Below are 8,620 nucleotides of genomic sequence, written 5' to 3' on the forward strand. Positions count from 1 at the left end.
ACTACCACATGTAACAAGTTAAGTCATCAGTCCAGTATGTGAGACGTGAACAATGTAAGAATATTCGGATGTTGACAAGTGCTTGTTTGGTAAATATCTTTTGCACACAAATCTGACAGCAGATCAGCGTTATAGAGAGAGGAAGATAACAGCACCTCTCACGCCTCTCTCCCGGTCACACACGTTGCTGTGAGCAATAAAACCAGCATCCAAGCAAAAAACCTCAGGAACCAAAAGAATCTGCATGTGTCTTAATGCAACCCTAAAGAAAACTATACATCCCACCAGGATCCAGAGATTAGGAAAAATTACTAAATGAAAAGTGGAATGCATTTCCTGAGAGCTACATTTCAAGATGTACAAAGAAATACTTGGAATCACCAGTGTTCTGGTTAGGGCTTTTGATTTTTAAAGCTTGCACAAGACCAATGATTTGGTTGCTTGTTGTCTTCCTGTCACCGGCCGATCCTAGAAATTATTTTGCCTTCCTCCCTCTAGGTTGTTGAGAAAAATATTTTTCCTAATATATCAGGAGGGACACAGTCAGAACATGTTCTCCACCCTCTGGCTTGTTGGGAAAAGCTTTTATCCAATGTGTCAGAGAGACATGACGATACATGTTGTACCCCCGATGTCTGATTTGGGCCCATTATAAAGTGGTAGTCAAGTCATTTAAAAAAAAAAAAAAAAAAAAAATGAAAAAATGAATAGCTGCCTTTCAGTCTCTTTCATGTACCCCTGTACTTACCCCCAAGTGGAAGTCCATTATCTGGGAGATTGTAGCCATGCTTCCAGCCTCTGTTGACCATGAAGTGGAAGTTCTTCTGGATGGAATGGTCTCCTATTCACAAGGACTACATCAGGTAGATGTGCAGAAATAATTCCTCACGGTGAAGGAACTTATAAAAGGTGGCTATGGAAGGAGTATGCTTGGCAAATGAAGGGAAAAATAGGTCAGTGAATTATTCTAACCACCATTAAAATATTGTCTAAAAATATGTATATCTTTGTAAAGGTGATTTTCCCAAGAGCTCACTAATTGTAGACTTATACGCTAAACCAACACTCTTAAATGAAGAATAGCAGGTATGTGCAGTCAAAGAATAAGGCCCAATGCCAGAATTGATTACATCTCTATACTTAGAAAATGTATAAAACATTAACACATATGTGTAAGATTATTTAGGGGAACTAAGCAGCGGGTATATTCTTGGATGGGGTTATAAAAATAATAGTACATTACGATAATACATCCCCAATCCAGGAGCAGCAGATCTTATTAAAATTCTTGAGATTTAAGGTCAAGGACTTATACCGGTCGTGATTCTCTCTCGTGGAGATAAAGATCAGGGTGAGGCCATGGCGACACATAGAATCTGGGGTTTAGCAGAAGACATCATTTCCAATAAACCACAGGTGGTCAGCGCTGTGGCAGCAAGCATCGGAAGGAGTTTGAAATAGGGAGCGACGATAATGCGGGAAAATACCACATCGAACCTAAACTCATCTGTCGCCCACGCTGGCACATACTTAAAGATGGCCGGACTGACCGGATTCCAGATTGTATGCCAATACGTGATCGGGACGAGATCCCCCATACTGGCTGTGTCGTCGTATAGAGCACAAGTAGCTACATTTATCAACCTAATGGAAACATACCGGGATCAGAGGTCCGCTGCTCCATTTCTAAAATTCTTGGGTTCTTCATCAGCTCCTAAGTTCTACGCAAGGCGTTATAAGCATTCGCAATTGGTTATACGTCAGTACATACCACTACAATGAGCTCTTCCCTACCAGGTGAAGCATGCATGGTGCATGGTAGCCAATCAGCTTCTAACAATTATGCTTTGACAATAAAACTTGGAAGCTGATTGGTTTCTGGGCAGAGCTGCGCCAGATTTCCATGCTCCAGTTCTAGTGAATCTCCTCCAGAAGCTGATGCAGCTTTGCAGAGTAACCAATCATCTTCTAACTTGCTCAATTAAGCTTTGACAATAATCCCCCCGTTCACACTGAATGCGACTTTGAAAGCGTGCTACTTCACTTCTATTTTAAAGCCGCAGGTCAGTGCGATTTCAGGTGCAAATTTGCCTGACATCAGTGCGACTTCATGTACAGATATCTATGCAAGTCACATCTGCAATCACAAAAACGAATGCAGGAACCTTTTTTTTTTTCAGTCACACCAATTTGAAACAGTTACATTGCTGACAATAGGGTGCGACTTGTCATGCGATTTGGAACTGTCAATTTGCACCAGTGTGAATGGGGGGCTTAAACCTAGAAGCTGATTGGTTACTAGGCACAGCTGCACCAGATCCTGTGTGTATCAGCCGGTCTCCAGATCTCAACCCCATAGAAAACCTTTGGAGGGAGTTGAAAGTCCGTGTTGCCCAGCGACAGCCCCAAAACATCACTGCTCTAGAGGAGATCTGCATGGAGGAATGGGCCAACATACCAGCAACTGTGTGTGACAACCTTGTGAAGACTTACAGAAAACGTTTGACCTCTGTCATTGCCAACAAAGGATATATAACAAAGTATTGAGATGAACTTTTCATATTGACCAAATACTTATTTTCCACCGTAATTTGCAAATAAATTCTTTCAAAAATCAGACAATGTGATTGTCTGGATTTGTTTCCACATTTTGTCTCTCATAGTTGAGGTATACCTATGATGACAATTACAGGCCTCTCTCATCCTTTTAAGTGGGAGAACTTCCACAATTGGTGGCTGACTAAATACTTTTTTGCCCCACTGTACAAATGCAACAAGAACAGAAGGGGGTACAATTTAATGGAAGTAAATAAAAGTTGAACATCATCAGAAGGGAGCAAATAAGAAAAATATATTGTTTACATACACTAATTACAGGCCAAATTTTTTTCTTCAGGCAAGCAAAACGTCCTACATCTTATCCCTTTTTATTTTCAACTAATTAATGAGATTTATGCACAACTTTCCACCATTCACAAAAAACATGCTGCTTTCCACCATTAATTCTGAGTATGATCCGGTCAATGTGTTATAGATTGGGACAAATACAGAAAGAGTGCAAATCTAGAAGCTAAGTTGGCAGGTTGGACCCGGGATTACTGCCCACCATCATCCTTGGCATTCTATTCTGTGAGCCTGTGGGGAGGGGGGTCTTATGTCACATCTGTTACAGGGGGGTGAATCAAATTCATTAAGCAGATAGACCTTCCTCAGGTGTACCTGCACCTCTGGTGACAACCACTACATCTCAGAGGAATAAAACGTGGAGAGTTTTTTTTTCAGCAATTAAGTGAAAGGGACGGTCAGGAAAGGATTCACCTGCTGGTGGCACTCTGGCTCCCAGATCTAAGGGCTGCATTTCCGGTGTCCACTAGTAGGTGTCTCTCAGCAGTCATCTCCTGCAATCAAGAATAACCTGATGCTGATTGCAGTAAGTGTATTTAAACCTGGTGCATGCTGTTACTTATTGCCTTGGTATTTTCTCAATGTGGCCCTGATCTGTGTTCCTGAAGCCTGCCTGATCCCTTCCTACCCGCTCATTCCGTCTCCTGGTTCCCTCTGCTTGATCTGCCGTGTATGACCCTGGCTCTATTCCGATTCCGATATGGTTATTGTGACAGACCTAGCCAGGCGAGAGACTTTTGGAGGGGACTGTATGCTAGCCTCTTGCCAATTGATCATGGGTCCTGGCATTTGGGGGAATGGTGCTCTTTGTGAGCTGTATGCCTGGGGACCCTTGAGGTGTTATTACTCTGGATTCGGGTCCTGGTCCCCCAGGACACAGACTCTCGGGACCCTGGATTTGCCATATTGGAATAGTGGCTGATTCATAATGCTGGGACAAATACTGTTAGACGTCAATGTCATCAATTCCAGCTACCTGTCCGCTGTCTGCTAAAATGTGTATTGTAAATAAGTCTCTAGTATGGGATCTAAGAGTCAGAGCCCCATTTTTGTTTGTGTTTAATTAACTCTGCTATTGTGATAATGTTGATTGGATTTTCTGAACTACAAGACGGACAGTCTGGCCTAAAGGTCCTGTCTGAGTCATCTAGGCTGTCTAAAGGGATTAGTTAATTAGCTTAGGTTAATTAGGTTACAGCTGTATTGTTAGAGTAATATGAGCAGGAGACTCTCCACTTTTAGTGTATAAAAAAGCCTGCATTTTGCAATAAAAGAGATTCCTGGTTGAACTTACATACAGCCAGCCTGGTGTTTGTTCTGAGCTATCACAACTGGGTTAAAACGGCACATAGCTGTAGTTCTAATCCCGGAGCATTGGATGACTGAGCAATCAGATATTGCGATCTGCAATCTGATTCTATAGCTGCAGAGGAGTGTCAGGAGAGTGGATCCGAGCGAGCAAGGGGCTCGTTACAGTTATCCTATCCCATTCTCTGAAGGTGCAATTTCTTTGTGTTATCCTCTTATCTTTTAATAAATTATATTATCTACACTTATCTGTGCTTTGTATACTGTGTGGCAGTCCACACATTTCTGGTCACATCGGTTCCTGACAGGGACAGAAGACTTTTTTTCAGAATTGTAAACTATTACAAATCCCTTCCAGGTTAGACCCGGTGTACAAGGTTGTGAGATGACCGCCAGTGACCCCACAGATAACCCCCATCTCTCTCTCTGCACTATATAGAATGTGGGGGGGGGCTTTCTCCTGCATATTGTCCATATCTGTTAATCGGAGCAACACGATCATATTAATCCTTAGTGGTTTGGTTAAATAAGATAAATATCATCATTTATGTCATCCTTGGATGCATCTTCCTTCTTTATAGTGACAGTGTGCCCGGCCTGTACTAGGACAATACTGACCAGACCTAGAAGGGTGTGTGGCTGTCTAATAAGAAGAGGTGCTTCTCCACTTCTGCTTGTAAATGTGGCCTCCTGTCACTCCGGCTTTGTTGTGTTTCAGATCCAAAACATTTAAAGAATAGGTTCTAAAAATCTTGAGGAAAAAAAGTGCAACGCAAACCAATAATAAATGGAAAAGCTACTAGGAAGAGTTGGGAGCCACCCGCACTGCCAGGAGCTCCTTTGGGCATCCACCAGAGCGGGATCAGCGGGACTGGACTGGCTTTTTGCAGCGGTGTAACATGACTAGATGAGCACTTTTATTTCTATTACATAGTAAACTGTGATTCTGGCTCTGCTTTCAGTGCAACAAGCTCTCTGGAATGCCAGATAAAGCAGAAGACAGGAAAGCTACTGTCACTGAACAAACAGGAGCTTGTGGATTGCAGCAAGAGCTAAGGAAACAATGGATGGAATAGAGGATGGATGCATAATGCTTTTGAATACATCATTGATCATGGACTTGCACTGGAATCCTCATACCCATACCAAGGAAAAGGAAGGCATCAGCATCTCTGCTCCTAAATCTGCTACATGCCGGGATTATAATAAATTCTAATCTGGGGATGAACTTTCACTTTGACAAAGCTGTGGGACCCGTGTCTGTGGCTATAGATGCGTTTTAGCTTTGTTCAAATTATTGACAAATGGTGTGTACTATGACCCTAATAACTGCTGTCCAGGGAACATTACCCATGCAGTACTGGCAGTAGGATACCCAACCAATAATAATGGAAAACCTACTAGGAAGAGCTGGGAGCCACCAGCACTGCCAGGAGCTCCTTTGGGCATCCACCAGAGCGGGATCAGCGGGACTGGACCGTGCACTTTTATCTCCATTACATAGGAAACTGTGAATCATGCTATGCGTTCAGTGCAACAAGCTCTCTGGAATGCCATATAAAGCAAAGGACAGGAAAGCTAATCACTGAGTAAACAGGATCTTGTGGATTGCAGGAAGAGCTATGGAAACAATGGATGGAATAGAGGAGGGACACATAATGCTTTTGAATACATCATTGATCATGGACTTGCACTGGAATCCTCATACCCATACCAAGGAAAAGAAGGCATCAGCATCTCTGCTCCTAAATCTGCTACATGCCGGGATTATAATAAATTGTCATCTGGGGATGAACTTTCACTTCGACAAAGCTGTGGGAGCCGTGTCTGTGGCTATAGATGCTTTTTAGCTTAGTACACACCATTTGTATATGATTTGCACAATGACCCTAACTGCCATCCAATGAGCATTAACCACGCAGTACTGGCAGTTGAATATGGTATAGAAAATGGAAATGCCTACTGGCTGATTAAAAACAGCTGCAGCACAGGCTAGGGGAAAAAAAGGGTACGTGAAAATGGCCAAAAATTGTGGAATCGCGGATTACTTTGTCTATCCGATTGTGAGAGGGGAAATGCTGGATATCATTTCCATGCCTAGCTATGAGTAAGGCCCTATAAAGTGTTTGAACATGTTTGCTGGCTTTACTATATTGTCTTTCCATGCCTTGTATTTGGTCTGCTTTCCGTTGCAGGAATAAAACGATCTATGCTGCGTTTTCCCCAAAAAAGTTAACTAGCTAAAATGGAATATAGTTCCAAAACACCAATAAAATATCCATGGATGTACATATCCAGTGATGTCAGCATGACACATATAACATCAAAGTGGCAAAACATGTTGGGTCCCACCAAGGAGCAAATAAGCTGCTCACCTCAACACCATGACTCCTGAACTAACTGGAAAGTCACGACAAACATGCCCCCTTTAGGGATAAATCCAAGGACTGTGATGCCGCTGACAACGCTGCTCCAAGTGCGGGGCTCTCTTTCAAATGCATGTGTCATTAAAAAGGTAACAATAGTGCTCTCTGTTCATAAAAATTAATGATAGAAAAGACATATAAAAACACACTCGCATTCATAGGCACTGTCTTCAGTGCACATGAAAAAACGCTACGGTACACGGTGATCATACACCACACAAAAGATAGCTGAACGTGAACTCATTGGCAAAGGGTTCCTCCCCCATAAGGGTTACGTCATGGGCGGCACTGGGGAGCACGTTGTCTGGCTGTGGTGTGAGGGGGGCTCCAGCTGTTGGCAGGAGGTCATTGGAGGCTTGTCATAAAATCGGCCAAATGAAAAAGTTGTTCATAATACAGAAAATGCAATAAAAGTTAGGATAGCACCTCTTGGGACCACAGCCGTCGGGCAGAGGGAGTCGGGTGCTGCGGCCTAGACAGCAAGGAGAAAACGAGCTTCCAGGGACCACAGTCTGACCCTCCTAACCCCTGAAGGAGAATAAATTGGCCCTTTGCTTTGAAAGTTTGGAGACCCCTGCTTTTAAGGCTCGGTTGACACTGGAACCGGCTGCAGATCGCACAGGAACGCTGTACGTCCCCACTTTCCAGTTCAGGGAGGAATCTTTGCCTGAATTTGGCTCTGAAACTGAGCTACAGATGCACAGCGTTTCTGTGAAGTGTGCTCTGCAGACGCCTGGGAGATATGTGAACCGGCTTAATAGAGAGCCGGTCACATTCTCCTGATACGTGAATTGGATGGGGGGAAACCCGCATCCAAGTCGCATAGGTGTGAATCCAGCCTAACAGGAAAAAAGGTGCAGTAAACCTATTTTGTATATAGGTCTGACTCGGTTAAATTGATGATAGGCAACTCTTATTATTCATTTGGAACCACTAATCAATATGAGGATAACTACTGCAGTAGGGAATAGACACAAAAGATACACTCAGCATCTTTCCAAATAACCGTTCTGCTTTATTATGATGCAATTGAAGGTTTTTATACACATGATTACGTAGGTATAACATGAATATTACAATTGTACGTTTATGGTAACAAGGGGGCGTAACATAGTCAGGCTAATTCTAATCAGGACTCGAAAGAATGTAAACATGTACTGAAAACATTATTAATGCCGTGTGCACAGTGAGGGCAGTGTGCAATACATACATAATACAATACAATTATATACAGAACGTACAAATTTCCATTACAATAAGGATCTCACATTGGCACCAGGAAGGTGGAGGAAATTCCCACTAATGATAATAAGATAGGGTTTCTTATGTTGAGTAACATTTTGCCATATTGGTGTTTAGTGACTCATTGTCAATTTTATTTTGCAGGTTGGTTTAAATGAAGATATGGTAAAATGTTGTGTTCCACAGATATCAAGTGCATTGGACTTCATGCACATCAAAGGAATGGTCCATCAGGACATCAAGCTGGACAATGTTCTAATGATGGACTCTGAATTCTGTGATCAAAGTGGCAGATTTTGAACTCAAGGCTCCAGGGTACTCAAGCACCATCTATGTCTTGGTTTATACCGAACACATCTCCTGAACTGTGCAGCATAAAACAAAAAAGGGGAACAATTGCTGCTGCACCCAAGCATTGTTGTGTGGGCCTTTGGTGTCATGGTGTACAATGCTAGCACTGGGTCTTTCACATGGAAAGAAGCAGAAGGTCACGACCAAATGTATAACAACTTTGCTTAGTGGCCAATAAGGATCTCACATTTGCACCAGGAAGGTGGAGGAAATTCTCAACCTAATGAAATCCCATTTTTTTTTTTAGAACGGTTATAGTAATGAAGAGTTCGACTGAGTTATTATGGATGTCCATATGATAGACAGGGAAGTAATGCTTAAAGAAAAAAAACACTGCAAAGTGACAGGGAAAATCTGCTGATGAACAGTGCCTTGAAAAATTATTCATA

General features: G+C 42.5%; 1 pseudogene; it reads left to right on the top strand.

The window, feature by feature from the left end:
- The first annotated feature begins 785 nt into the window (after nucleotides 1–785).
- Nucleotides 786–8,180, top strand: LOC141128406 (cathepsin S-like; annotated as a pseudogene).
- Nucleotides 8,181–8,620: the final 440 nt, after the last annotated feature.

The sequence above is a fragment of the Aquarana catesbeiana genome, linkage group LG01 (assembly GCF_042186555.1).
Source record: "Aquarana catesbeiana isolate 2022-GZ linkage group LG01, ASM4218655v1, whole genome shotgun sequence".
Taxonomy (NCBI): Eukaryota; Metazoa; Chordata; class Amphibia; order Anura; family Ranidae; genus Aquarana; species Aquarana catesbeiana.